At 37.7% G+C, this 15,400-nt stretch overlaps 1 long non-coding RNA gene across 3 annotated transcripts in view; it reads right to left on the bottom strand.

Moving 5' to 3' along the window:
* Nucleotides 1-7,498: 7,498 nt before the first annotated feature.
* Nucleotides 7,499-15,400, bottom strand: part of LOC106019390 (uncharacterized) — a 140,304-nt gene continuing 132,402 nt past the window's right edge. For 2 of the 3 annotated variants that reach the window (XR_011809088.1, XR_002405427.4), the window contains 3 exons: nt 14,011-14,134; nt 10,683-10,711; nt 7,499-7,965 (listed from right to left, as the gene is read on the bottom strand). This is a non-coding gene — a long non-coding RNA (uncharacterized lncRNA). The remainder of the gene's footprint in view (nt 7,966-10,682; nt 10,712-14,010; nt 14,135-15,400) is intronic. The other variant, XR_005265788.2, reaches the window with a different exon arrangement.

Raw genomic sequence — 15,400 nt, 5'->3', positions numbered from 1 at the left:
ACAATCCCCCTACTCAAAAGTCTTTTAAAAATCTCTTTTTCATGATGTATCCCTTTGTCTTCTGGTGTCTGGACACTGAGGAGGAATTAAGTTTCTATTTTCTGGCCTTTCCCTGCAGAACAGCTGAGCCAAGAGATTTAAAACACACCCCTTTTTCTAATAAAACATTAGTGTCTCCCCTCAAGATGTCATGGCTTTCAGAAAACTGCAGAGGTCCCTAAGAAAATGTAGGTACTCATCAACAACCCATATACTTCTGTGAAATGGTGGAGAGGAACCAGTCATGGATCCTGACACAAGAGTATCATTATGAATGATTTATCGTTATGTGTAAACGAAACTTTAAATCAGCTTAGAGTTTTGGAATGTTTCTACATGAATCCATGATAAAACTAAAACACCTGACATTGATTTGCATGTACAACAGAAAAAAATGGAGAACTGTAGAAAATTATGTATTAAAAAGTCTGACATAAGACAGTGAGAACCAGCCACAATAAAATTTTATACCAAGCCATACTTCAATTCAAGCATAACTTATTGGGCTTGTTCTAGACACAAAATATAAATATTTTTGGCTTGAAATATCAATTTTCTAAGTACAGAAACACTAATGTTTATCCATCTAGATCAGCTCAAGAAGCTCCAGCAATAAGACAGTACTTCAGCAGTCTTCTCATTTAGCTTTTCTGAGGAGAAATAAAAATAAATAAATTAATAATAAATAAAAGGTGCTTAGCAAATTAACAGACGAGGAAGTATACAGCGCTCTTGTTCATCTCCACTCACTAGAAAATTTCTGTCTGCTGTACTCCCAACTCAGTCCTCTGTTTTGTGGCCATAGTTCATATGTGCAGGGTTCCCTAAACTATAAAAATCCTCTAATCAGCCTGTACTTTACAGCTGAGAAAACTCAGAATGACCCAGGGAACCCGGCCCACAAGTTCATAGAAAACAAGTTGAAAAATGAACATGTGGGCCTAGGCAATGTTTTAAGCATTAAAGAGTTTGCACATGTGCAGACAAGCAACATTTCATCGAGAAACAGTGCAAGCCAAAGTAGCTGTATTTGAAAACTCGTATTTCAAATTAAATTGTAGAGGAAACTATAAGTTTGTCTATGTATTTAGATGGTCTAATTTCCTCCAAAATCAGTGTTGTAAGATTCTTCTCCCTCTACTCTGTTTTCCCATATTAGCAAAACAAAGCAGTTCATGAAATACACATGGAAAACACCCAGGAAAAACTTCAATTACTATACTGAATGTGACATCCCTCTGGCAAAGGGGGCAATATGAACCACATCCTCCTGGACTGCCATTAGAGTCAATGGAAAGAAACAGGGCACAAGTCAGAAGGAACTGAAAATGGAACAGGGGAATTACATCTCAAAAATTTGTCTTTCTCTACTTTGACTATACAGGGAGCTTACCATGACTACCTATGATTCAGACAACAACTCCAGAGATATTTCAAGTTGGATGAGATGAATCCCAGCACAAGCAGTTTCCTAAGAGCACTCGTATTTCATCAATGGAACTTCTTAAAGAGGAACCTTGTCTGGTGGAGAGGACAGCCAGGTTGACATCTGATGGTAAACCTTGCCAGAACACGTTGGTGGAATCCAGTGTTTCACCAGTACATTCATAAATATATACAGAAAGAGTATGAAAAAAATAATAATAATAAATCAGAATAGCCAGAGGGAACAGTCTTGTTCCTAGAAAGCTCCTAGCCTTGTCAGCTACCATTTGACTTAAAAGATCACTCAGGTGTTTTTCCATAGCTGCCATATTATATTTATGTTGTGTTCAGGTTTTGAAGGGACAGGCTTTGTTACTAATCAAGTTTATTTTTTCCACTCTCCAGCTAAGCTGTCTTTCCTCTACAGATATATGTTTATTATTTATCTCTATTATACAACACAAAGTCATTTCAAACATGTCATTTAAATTCCATGCCCCTATTTTAAATGAAGGATAGGTGTCTCATATATCAGTTTTAATGGGATCTATACTACACTGTGTTTATAGAATAATCTCATATAAATAAAAATCCAAGCAGCAATCTAGAAGGTATCTTAAATGCCCTCTCTAAAAAGTGTACTTCAAACTCAAAAGAGTGCATAGCCCACAAATTGTGAGTAGCTAATAAACTGCAAACATTTGTCTTTGCAGGATGGAAATTTTGAACTACAATGAAAGAGTACAGTGATTCTCCTTTTGGAAGGAGAATCCTTATTCTCCTAGTTTTTTTTTTTTTTTCTTTTTCCAAAGAAAACAAAAAACATGTAATTATATAGCACTCGAGAACTGCATATTACTCTAAGCTATTGAGAATTCATGTTTCTGAGAGAATACAGAAAACTTCAAACTTCATGTTTATTTTTAATCACCACTACTGATTCTATTCCCTAATAATTTAACACAAACAAATGGAGAGCAAAGGCAAGCTTTTAATATTGGGAGAGAAGAGGCTAAACATTAACAATGTAAACATTGTGAATGAACACTAAAAAAAAGAATAAACTTCTCTTTTACTTTAAAAGTTTTTCTGCTTTTTTCCTTTAAAAAGCCAGGGGGAAAGAAAAGTACCTTGAAAGCTTCTTGTTCTAACTACAGTTAGTTATTTTTAAAAGGCATCCCAAATCCCAATGTAGTATTTAGGAAACTGCATTTTAGGCAATTTTCTGGAAATTTATCAGACACAAAATTAACTCTCCCCAACCCCACCCCACCCCCCAAAAAAAAAGAAAAAAAGATTAACAACAGAATGCATTGTACTGATTAGCCTAGAATGAAAAATTAGTTGTTAGTTCCAGCCCAGCCTTTGTTGTGATCTCATTATAAACTACTGAAAGAATATCCTCTTTTCCTGCTGAATGTGCTTTTTCCTGTCTTAGGACATCCATCTCCTGTTGCTGCTACTGCTGTTGTTTACTGAAAGGTTTTTCTAAACACAATGTGTGTTACCATGCCCAGGTCTGACAGCAGTTTGATGAGTAGGGTAGGTATTCCCTGTAGCTTTCCTTTTTCGTTATGAAAGATTTGTAACTAGATTTGTTCCCAAACTATGAATGAGGTGATCTAGAAAGCCAAGATGTTTGCAGGTTTGAGGTGGCCCTAAGTTATTCCTTAAAAGAAAATCTTTATTTTAAAAAGCTACTCTTGGGACCATCCAGCTTCCCATTCTCATCTCATGAAATTCCCATTTCAATCTCACACACCAGGCAGTATCCCCTCACTGCAACACATCAAGGCATACTCCTATTTCAGGGTGACGTATAAATCCAATCTTAGCACATTAAATCCTCGAGCTACTTCTTCACCAGGACTTGACTCTATTTTCAGTCATTCGAAAAACATTTTTCCTAATGAAGACACAGCCCTCTGGGAAATCAGGCCCAAATTTGCCCATCACAGCTGTCATTCACTGAGGTACTCAGCATATACCGTCACCTAAGACAGGTCCAGGTCATGAAGGAGAAGTACAGAGAACAGCCTATGAGTGCCAATTAGTGTTCACATTCAAGCTGACTCAGCTTCAGTGGTGAGACACAGCCTAAGTTTTTTGTGTACCAGCAATTTTCTACTTTCTTGTGCCTATCTCTAGCTATTACCATGCTTCACTATTAAGACCTTCCTCCCCACCCTCCCACCCCCCTGCTTAATTCCAAATATAGCTATTGCTTCCTTAGGCTCCTGCTTTTTCTTACTTGTTCATCTACTTTTTGTATTACAGGCTAATGATCTGTCAACCAATATTAAATTATTTGCTCTCCTAATTGCGTATTTTCAAATAATAGACTGTGGAATAAGGTGGCTACCTTAGCACTTTCCCTGTGTATTTCAAAAGAAGAAAGAATTGATACATTAGAAATGAAATACTCAACCCCCAAGAGAAGCCTAGTTCTATTTATTACTCACAAAATGCATCATCCACAAAATTAAAATATTTTACAATATTTCCATAGTATTTATATTTTTATCACCTTTCAGTACTGGTTGCTTTCACTGCAAAGCCTATGAGGTTTTCTCAATTTCAGATCAAACATTCAAAGCATGCTGAAAATTTAATACCAACAAAATGCTGTACTTGAAAACAAAGAGGAAAAGAAGTGGTTGAACGCAGTTGTATTTTTTTTACCTTGTAAAAATTATTCCTGCACACCAATGGAAAAAATAATAATATAAAAACAGCTGTACAGGTTACCAGTTTAAGATCAGTTCTCCTATATTTCATAGGAGCTACCTAGATAAATATACTGAAGACTTCAAACTTTCAAGAAATTGAGGAGCCTCTGTTGATTAGGTTCTCTCTTTTTAACACAGAAAATACAGTAGCAAAGTTGTCAATAGGATGCACGCATACAGGAAACAACATCCCCTACTTGTCTCCTCCAAATCCCATAATTATTTTTCTTGGATGGGTTTTTGTTCATATTTTCTTCAACTCTTCCTGGACTTTACAATGAATCAACTACAGCAGTGTGGTTACCCTAAACTCATGAATAGGCTGAAGGTGTAAAAAGACATGGAAAAACACTGACTAAAGGCTTGCTGGCAACTCAATAGAGACATCTGAGTGAGCCAAATAAAGCTCCTCTCTTTCAGACCTTTCAGATTCACAAAATAATTTTTCACCGACACTTCACCAAGATTTTCATCCTCATTTCGTGAACATGCTGCAGTTGGACAAAAAAATAAATAAATAAATAACACTTTGTTTGGAGGACAGAAAAATGAGACCTTGCAGCATCACAAGACACTTACAAGACTACGAGAAAACAGTATCATGTCAGTTACTAAGACCATTCACAACAGTATTCCCTTCTTTCTGCTCAACCTTTGAACACATATACTTTAAGTATAAGTAAACTATTATTACTATTATATACTATTATTTAAGTATAAGTAAACTATTCCAACTGAGAGAAAAATCAAGATTGTGTGACACTGGGTTAAACCTAGTGAAGCAAAATTTTTATGATTTCCTCAAGGAGATAATCCACCTTTGTAATACATTTCCACAGATTATTAGTACAGTGATAGGCCTACCAAACTTATCTTCTTGGTACAAAATAAAACTCACTTTAAAGGCTAATATGACAGATAGATTAATGCAGAATATTGCTTAGCTTCCAAATGTTTGTTTTAATTATTATACTCTAAAAAAAACTCAGTAAAGATTCAGAAGATCCTTCAAGTCCTCAGTGATCTGTGACATTAAACACAGGAAGCCTAGGAAGATATCAGCTATGCCTCATATTCTTTTCTCAAGATAAGAAAAATAAAATAGGAAATAGACCATAAGCCTACATTGATCTTTAACCTAAAATTCAGGGCAATTAAAAAAAAAATGCAAAAATAACTTTCACACAAACTTTAACGTAACTTAAATTTTCCTTGTGATTTACAGTTAGTTACTGACTGCATCTGTCAACAATTAACACTAACTGAAATTAACTTCTCAAAAATGTAATCCCAACATACTTCATCTCAAAACTTATAATATAATCAAGAGATGATGAAGAAACACTTATATAGAACAGCCATTTTGTCCTTGAGTCCACAGGTATGAAAGGTGACCACCACTAGAGATGGCACAAGTGGCCAAAGGTAGACAGTACAGGTACAATATTACTGTGGGACATGTAGCAGTCTCACTACTATGAAATCTAATGCCATCTGCAAAGAAATGAAATACCTTTGTTGCTATTTCCCAAACATTTGACTTTCATGAGGTTGGGTTTGTTTGTTTTACACAAGAACATTGATATCTGACAGTAGTTGCTAACAGCACTGTCAGACTCTTTCCTGAAAGACTGTGAGAGGGCAAGTCATGCAAATATCCACATCCCTTTAGTTATATGCTTGCACTGACAGTAAAAAGCATTTCCTAATCAAAGACGACCTGTAGTGGTACTTCATGACTTCAGACTTTGAGTCACGGACTTGTGTCTCTGCCCAATGGGCATTAAACCGCTGGTGAAAAATAAGGACATATTGTTGGGTAATGCCTTGCTCACATGCTTAGATTCACATTGTTTAAGTGACTAACAATAAAACCCAAGACCCTAACATTAACATTTTAAACCATTACTTACTAAACTGAAAAACAACACCTCCCACTGCTGAAAACTCCAGGTTTGCCACGGTGACAAGGAGGTCACAAAAGTAGAGGTTCCAGTGGGAAACTAAGATCTCTGCCAGCTCCTGAGGTTTGTTTTTTTTTTTTTTCACAGATTTTTCCCACACACATGTGAGTCCTAATTCTACACAATTTTTAGAGGTTGACCTTTCAGAGCACATTTCCTCTTAAGCAGGAAATAGTTTGAAACCATAAGTCCTTCAAAAGACAGGCAGGTGCCTGTAAAAGAAAAAAGATTAAAATCATTTAAAAATTGAATTCCAGTCCAGCCTCAGTGACTGGAGTTAAAATTAAGTGGCTCCAATATGAATTTGGGTTTTTGTGTCATCCATAAAATGAGATCAAAACTATATTATATTACATATATTTATATATATATATTGTTTTTTTCCTTCTCAATATGGGAACAGGGAAGAACATTGCCACTTGGTTTGCTATCACTGACTACAGTTAACAGTGATACCTTCAGGAACTTCAAGTAGCTCTGAGAGGTTTGGCTACTTCCACGCCTCCCTGTTGCAGAGGAGAGCATCCGTACCACCAAGCAGGGTCAGGATCCTGCTGAGCAGAGCAGCCTTGCTCTTATAGAGAGCAGCAGGCTGAGTGATGAATAACACTGAAAAGCAGTGTGCCATTGCGCCCTGCCACTGCAGTCTTGTAGCAGGTTTTCAAGTCACTTCTTCCTTTCCCTGCGAGCCAAAGCCAGATGTAATACTGCTTTTACTGCCATAGAGAATAATAAAAGAGATGCCCTTAGTCTTTAATTTAAGGTTTACGACACAGAAAATTTTAATGGGAGTTAAATTAACTATTGACATTTATCACAATAATTTGCTCTGTAGCCTCTGACCCACAAGACAATAGCAGGATAATAAAGGCTTTGGGACTTGACTGAGCTGACAGAAGCAGCCATCAGTTAGCCCATCTAATGCAAGACTTCTTGATTTACAGACAAAGAAAATCCACTGATGACTGTTTTATCTTTGAGATATGTTCACACAGGCAATCACTTCAACTCTCATATCCATTCCCTCCATAAGTATATGCAAAATTAGGTACTGAAAAGTTGTTTTAGAGGATGAAAGCTAAATTGCTACTGAACATCATGGAATACAAAACAATCAGCCAATGTGACATCTTGGCAAGAAGAATGCTTAAAAGCTTAAAAGATGATTTGCAGATATAAGGTTAGCTTAAAAAAAAAAAAAAAAAAAAAAAAAAAAAAACATATGAAGCAATTATCTTTTAAACAAACTTTAAGCAAAGCAATATCGAGGAGCTCTGAGACAGTAAGAGACATTCTTTTTGCTTTCATAGTTTATTCAGTATACATGGTAAAAACTTGTGCAATACTGCAGCTTTCCTTTCAAAATAATATTTAATGCTAGCTATTAATAACACACAGCAGGCAGCAAGGTCTATAGTCATCCAACACACTCATTGGATTTCAAATCATGGGCAAGGAATTGTAAATGTGTTTTTTATTTTAATAAAACAAGGAGCACATCACAGTTAAACCCAGCATTCTGGATTTTTCTAACTGAAGCATTGGTACCAACATGATTAATCTTATGTACCTCAGGAGCAACAGAAAGCTAATAAATATTCTCATCTTACCATAAAATGCCTGCAGGAAGCCTCACCTGTTGGTGTGACTCTGCCCAGGACTTCATACCCAGATTCTTGCCCAAAGCTGCTCTGTTAAAGCCTGGCCCGACAGAGGCTACTAGTGCAACTTAGCTTGGATGTTACAGGCTAGAACAATTCTTGCATGTTGAGCCAAGTGTTAGCTGACTGTTTCATGAGAACACATTCCTGAATGGAGGCAAAAGAGATGGGTTTTAGCATGATATCCTGTGTTTAGGCACTGGGCAGGAGGCAGTATTTATTTAAATATACTTTTGCTAATTGTATAATCATGTGGAGAAGGTGGAACGATTAAGCCAATCACAGAGGCCTTAATTAGACAAAATTCTATTGAATTTAAGAGTTTTGCCTCTTTAAGAACTCAAGGCTCAGATATGCCTTCCTGCACCCAGCAGTTGATCATTATTTTTCCCTTGAAGCCTGATTAATTGCTTATATACTGTAACTTTTCTCCTGGCTTGTGTAACTGAACTCCTTTTCATGTGTCTCGTCATTTTTATTATCTAACTGAGCTATTGGCAACTGCATCATCCTGCCTCGGCAATTTCTATAGATTAAATAAATGTTGCATGAAAATATGTTTCTCTTTTTCTGTTTTAAACTTGTTGCCTTTTAATTTCAATGTCCCTTTGTTCTTTTGTTATGAGAAAGAGTAAAAGCTAGCATTTGATTGAGCTTCTCCATAACAGTTCATATTTTATACATGTCTAACATCTCTTACTGTCTCCTCCTTCCTTAAGTAGGTCAGGCAAGCCTTATAAATATCTCTTTGCTTGGTAGCCCCTCTGCTTGTAATAATTTCCATTGCTCTCTGAATCTCTTCTATTTCTGCCATACGTGTCCTTCGCTATGATGCATCTGGAGCTGAATGTAATGTTCAAGGTTAGGAGAAAGATGTACCTCTGTTTAGATAACACCAATTAAATATTTCCTGTGTAATTTTGTGTCACAGTATAACACATCCCATCACTTCACTTTCTCTTACTGCTGCTGCAAACCCTGTCCCCACCTCTACTGAACTGACCCTAAGCGCCTCATAACCCCACATCACATTTCCATTAGTCAATGTATTTTAGTGAATTCAGTCTGGAGATGAAAGCCTAACAACAAAACTCATGCTGTCTACTACAGCTCATGTTCTACCACCCCACATACAGAGAGCCCGTGGCTCTGACTACAGAGCCTGAGCATCACTATAAAAAGGCCAGCAATTACCAAACCCTGGAGGCACTGCAAACCAAGACCCTGCCCTCGCAAACACTTAGGCAGGCACACATTCACATGAATTGAGTCACATCTCTGCCCAAAAGCCTGCTAGGGTGAGGGTCATACTTATTTCTGTTTCCCAATTTTTAACTACCTATTTCTGTGCTCTGTATTTGGCATCTGGTCTGTTTGCAACATTTCCTAAGGTGCTGGTTATTTCTATTATGCGGGTGCCCATTTCCCTTGGTGTATAGGTTACTTTCCCCTATCTCCTCTCTCAAATAACAAGGCAAAAATGTTACCTACAATTACAGCTTCTCAGTCATAAATTATTGAACACTCTCAAGAGCCTGTTTGCTTTAGAGAGAAGTAAAAAGGATTATTTATCTAATAAAAGAAGAGCCTATGATCATGTCAGTAGTCTTCAACAACGATTAAAAAAAAAAATCCAATAATCTTGCAGTATTGGAAAATGCAGAAGTATTTATAGTTTTACCTGAGAGTGTTTACTTTTAGGTTAGGAGGCTGTTTTCTCAAGGTGTTTGAATTTTTTTATCTGTTTTTGATTTGTATCTCATTTCCCACAGTGTGGTAGATTAACATGTGTATGTGTGTATCCGTGTTTAACTCCTCTATTGCCCTATGCTAAACATATACTAATACAGTTTTTTTACACTGAGTACACCACTGCCCTTAAACCTGCTCCACAGTCCCAGGCATAGCCTAAAAGGACCCACTGAGGCCCATGTCACACTGATCTCTCTCTAGCAGCAAGCCCAGTGTTAAAACAGGATGAAAATGGTGCCTGCTGTTCCCCTGACCTGCCTGCTGGACTAGAGCTTGTCTCATCTGATCCACGCAGACTGCAAGTTCACCCAAACTCGCTGGTTCTCATGGTGCCAGAAGACTTCCTAAGCAATATTATAATAAAACTGTTACATACACATACAAAACTTGACATTTAAAAACTTTGTTTTAGTCCTCTCTCCAGGAGGAGATGTGCGAGGAGATTGCTCTGGCACTTCTGCTCATCAATACCTCAAAAGCAGCTAATCCACTGTATTTCAGACAGACAATTGTACACCTCAGAGATACCACAGCTGGAGATAATCAGATGTTCATCATCTGACAACCATCATTTACAAAAGCAGGAACCTAGCTATGGAGCAATCTGCCAAGAGATATCGTTCTTGGCTCTATTGTACTTCATTCACAGAGAGTGAAATGAACACACTGCTTTTGAGGTAACCTTCCCTAGAAGTAACAACCTGAATATAAAAAGAAAAAAAAGAAAAAAGGAAGTGCACATCATTGACCATTTTCCATTTCCTCTCACGGCCCTTTCTCACATCTGCCTTTGTAAGACATTTGAAATGCTTCAGTAAGAAATTCTTTTGAAATATCACAGACCAGATTAGATAGGTAACATGATGAAAAATGAAAGGCAGATACCTAAACAGAAGAAAATGCAATTAGATACAGGTGCCCAGCAGCTGTCTGAGAAGGGAGGTGATAGTTAATGGAGTGGTAGACAGCAAGGCAACATCCAAACTCTGTCAGGATGAGATACAGATGGTTTACTGTGTCAAACAGACCTGTTTCTTCTCTCCTACCCCCTCATTTGCTCGGGTTTCAGGGACAGAAAATCAAGGTGCTCACATTAGGAATGAGGTACTCACCTTAGGTACTCGCTGGCCAGGTCTGCAACCTACATAGTCAGAAAAGACACAGATTTCAGAGTGCACCATGGATGCACCATTTACTTTTTTTTCTTTCCTTATTTCCCTCCCCTAGGTTACTTACAGTTTTGTTTTAGCCTAACCTACTTACAGATTACAGTTAGGTCTGTGTCCAGGTCTCTGCCTCTTCAGGCTACAAATCTCCAGGAGAAAAAGCATTAACAACCATGCTAGAAGCAGCTTGGTGAGCCAGGACCAGAGTCAGAAACATCACACAGGTGTGTATAGGGCCACTTTTTTTTTTTTACAGATGTAAATATCCCACATTAAAAAGCAGCATTTTTTTCCCTTCTTCAGAAAAAAAAAAAAAAAAAAAAGTAAGAGATAAGCTAAATCATTAATAAGGAACTGGTGGAACTCAGGATGATTAATTTGTTTGGTTTTAATTAGTTTTTTTGTTTGTTTGTTTTTCTTGTTTGTAACCAGAAATATTCCAATACCTATTTTGGAAAAATCTTCACCTTTTTTTAAAAAAAATAAAAAAATAAAAAAAGCTTTAAAATACAAGATAAACTTTTTGAAAGCATAGAAAATAGCTTTACTTTTGGAAAAAGGAAGTAAGTGTGTTAGTCAGGAAGAAAACACAAGTCTTTTTGTCATTTTCTACCTGCTGACTGTTGCTGTTTGTCTTTCATAAATATTCACGAATCCACTAAAGTCGTCTTCATATCTCTAAATGGAATTCTGGGGTTTGTGTATGGGAAAACAGATTTGGGTACTACTAAGAACAGAAGGATCCTATCAGAGCTGCGGCTTATGGTAGCTGCCATCCTCATTTGTATTTTTGCAGAAGAAAAATACATTGTGGAAATAAGCATACAGTTGCCATCTAGAAACAAACGTGCTGAAATGATGAAACCTAGATTTCTGGGGCACATTCACTCTGTATTGCTTTTATGACATCTGAGGAAATGCCAAGCAAGTTGGTGCACTGAATGACACACCACAAATTACGTGTACACACCAAGGCACCGGGGGGTCTTTAAAATCATGTGAGCACAGTGAAATAGCGTTGATGAGCTGAACCAATTAGTTTTGGTTGAGCACAAGGTACATATGCCTACAGTGCTTCAAGGGAAGTCTGCCTACTGCAGCACTGTATGATGTATTCACATCCCATAAAAGAAAGAGGCTGTGCTCGTGGGAGAACAAGTCCTACGAGGAGCGGCTGAGGGAGCTGGGCTTGTTCAGCCTAGAGAAGAGGAGGCTCAGGGGTGACCTTATCGCTCTTTACAGATACCTTAAAGGAGGCTGTAGCAAGGTGGGGTTGGTCTATTCTCCCACGTGCCTGGTGACAGGATGAGGGGGATGGGCTTAAGTTGCGCCAGGGGAGTTTTAGGTTAGATGTTAGGAAGAACTTCTTTACTGAGAGGGTTGTGAGGCATTGGAATGGGCTGCCCGGAGAAGTGGTGGAGTCACCATCCCTGGAGGTCTTTAAAAGACATTTAGATGTAGAGCTTAGGGATATGGTTTAGTGGGGACTGTTAGTGTTAGGTTAGAGGTTGGACTCGATGATCTTGAGGTCTTTTCCAACCTAGAAATTCTGTGATTCTGTGAAGCTGCCCTAGCATAATTTACCAGGCAGTTTTAGCTCAACCATTGCCATTATGGGAGCTTCATCACTGCTTTTAGTGGGAGCCAGTTTAGGCCAACACTTGTAGTTTTGACCAACCCACTATAAAGACAAATATTGTTTTTGTTTTTTACTCCAAAAAAATGTTTACTCCTAAATATTTGTCTTTAGGTTGGGTTGATCCTAAAAGAATAAGCAAATAAAAATAATAATAATAAAAAAAAAGGACTGCTCCAACTCAGCCACCTTGTAGGCAGCCATAATCAGGCAGGACATATATTTGCACAAACAATTGCAGTTGTTTGAAGATGACATTTCATGTTGGTTGCTAGGATACAATTTTCTCTGTATAGCAGGCACTGGGAAATACCCCCTAATTTGTTTTACTCACCATCAAGAACAGAAAGTTCATAGCCTGTCCCTGCCATGGCTGCCATATAGGAGATGCTAGGAAGGAGGACTAGATGCTATGAGATGCACAGATGGAAAAGAAAGCAAAAGAAAGAGACATCTCTGGAAACTAGAAGAGTCAGACTCCACTAAACTTCCTCAGATCCTTGAGTGTCACAGAAATGTACACCCCAGAGAGATAAGATGATAACATATCTCTTAATACAACAACACGAAGAGGTAGCCTGATTTGCTGAACGACACAGTGGAGATGGAGAGTCTTAAGTCCTCTACCTCTAGAAACCCAAATCGGTCACTCTATTTTATAGCCCAAACAGAATACAGTTAGACAGTAACAGTGCAGTAATCACTCCTGCACCAACACCCACATAACAAAACAAATAAATCTATATTATTCATTAGGACTAACAGAAATGAAGAGTAACTTACAACCTCATTGCAAGAAAACACTGTCATACAGTCAATGTCTCCCTGCTTTGCAATCAATAACTTTGCTCTGCTTTGTTTTTTCTGAACCAGCAAGAGACCATTATTTTGTGACAATGTTCTTCCATTTGCATCATCGCTTTAGAAACTGTAGAAACACCCCATTGGTGGGATTTTACCAGTAAATATTGATTTCAGATGAAAAAAATAAAAACCCCATAGCTGCCGTCTAACTGGAGCAGAAGCATACTTCTTGAAAGGGCCTTATTTTAATGACAAGCATGACAAAGGGAAACAAAATATTTTTTAGAGTTAAAGCATGTTTGTTGCTAAACAGTCACTTTGTATAATTAGGATTTGCAAAGTGGCAAAACACAATCCAATTAAGTGAGTGAGGTTCATGTGATTAACATCAGACTGGCAGTATTGCTCTCCTAGTTCATCAGAGGCATTACTAATTAGGACATCGCTAAGCAGAGACATCTGACCTTGCGTCAGCCAGTTCAGATTATAGTTTACCCTTCTGAACCCTGAAGTAGCCTCACTCTTTGCTTTTTTCCTTACTGGTGAATACTTTCCTATGACAGTCTGCTTCTTTTGAAAGTTGTTCCACCAGTCATCAGCCACCGTCAAATAATTAGTGCTTCTCTGATCACTAACTGAAGAACAAAAAGCTGAGAATGGTTCAATCAGCTTTCGACAGACATTTTTCTGTTCATACTTGGAACTTGCTACAATCAGTACAGGATGAATAGAAAAGTGGCCACAGTATTAAAATCAGAACAGTATGAGTAGAAAGGTGGCCAAGAGGCAATCCTAAACTTCAAGTAGCAAGAAATAGAAATTATCTTGGCTCACCAAATAGTAACCACAAGTGGAAACGGTGTCACAAACATTGCTCAACAGCAGCTCAGTCGTCAGAACAGAAGGGCTACTGGAGGGAGGACAGTAGCTGTGACTCCGGTCTTGGCAGCTCCCCGACCTGTGACAAAAGGATAAACCAAAGTCACCAATAGCTTTGCTTCACCTGCTGCTGCTGGCTGCTTCTTTCCATGCACTGCTGTGGCTCTGACTGCAGCACTTCTTATCAGGGGCCAATTGTTTCTTCTCAAGTAGAAAAACAGAAAGGAGACTTTCCAGGTACTGTCTTCTGCATTATACTTTTGTGGTTAAGTGCCCTTAAAATGTCTGCCAACACAATTAAAGAGTTTAGAAAGTATCTATAACCTTGTGATGATGATGAAGCACTAACTGATAACCATAATATAGAAGCTCTAACTATCAAGAGAAAATACTGTAAAGTTAAATTTTCTCTAGAACAATGCAGCACATCACCTGGTAGCTATCATAAACAGAATTACTTTATCAAGTAATTTATTTATAATACTTATAACTTAGAGAGCACAAAGAACTCCTATTTGAATCGTTTTTTCCATTTAACATTAGAATTCTTCTCTGTATATTTCCTAGCTAAAACTGCTATGCTATAGAGATACAAATACTCTTGAATACAAATTAACTGTAGGTCTTTGAGGATAAACCAGCAGCCCAATACCAGTTACAACCAAAACGTACCTATGATATCAAAAAGATGGTAATAAATGTTTTAGAGACAGGGAGACAAACAATGAATTAAGCAAATTAGTGGGAAAATGAAACCTCTAAATACAAAAGAAAACTAATTATGGGATTAGAAGGGATTAAGTGACACAGCCTGTAACGACAGAGAACTTTACTCGATAATCCTTGAGATCCCTCTTTGTCCTCTGTTTCCAGTCTTTCTAGGAAATATTCTAGCAAACATTTCACTTCTGCATACACCCCTCAGCAGTTTGTTTCATTCTTCAGCTAACCAAACTGCTCCTCAGCCAATGCAAACCATTTTCCAAAGTATGAGCATGGTACCATCTTCTCCACTCCATTCTTTCCTCTGCTATGCCATACACCATTTCCTCTCCTCCTTTATGTCACTTTAACCATTAGAAATGTAAATGTCAAAGATGTTAAACTTTGCATGGACCTTGTGGCTTTGTTCATGACTAATTTGATGCCACTGAGTTCATCTACACTTGATTCTGAGGCTGAGGCATATTTTCAAAGACTATGACAGTGCTGCAGAATGTTGTTGTAGCACTGAAGACTGTCAGAAAACCTCCTTGTAAAACGCCACAGGAAAAGTAGATATTAATATATATACATATATATATATATAATTCTTTCTGCTTTCCAGTAATATAAAAAAAGCACC

This window comes from Anas platyrhynchos, chromosome 4 (assembly GCF_047663525.1).
Source record: "Anas platyrhynchos isolate ZD024472 breed Pekin duck chromosome 4, IASCAAS_PekinDuck_T2T, whole genome shotgun sequence".
Classification (NCBI taxonomy): Eukaryota; Metazoa; Chordata; class Aves; order Anseriformes; family Anatidae; genus Anas; species Anas platyrhynchos.
Note: the sequence above shows the minus strand (reverse complement) of the source record. Positions and strands in the feature narration are given on the sequence as shown.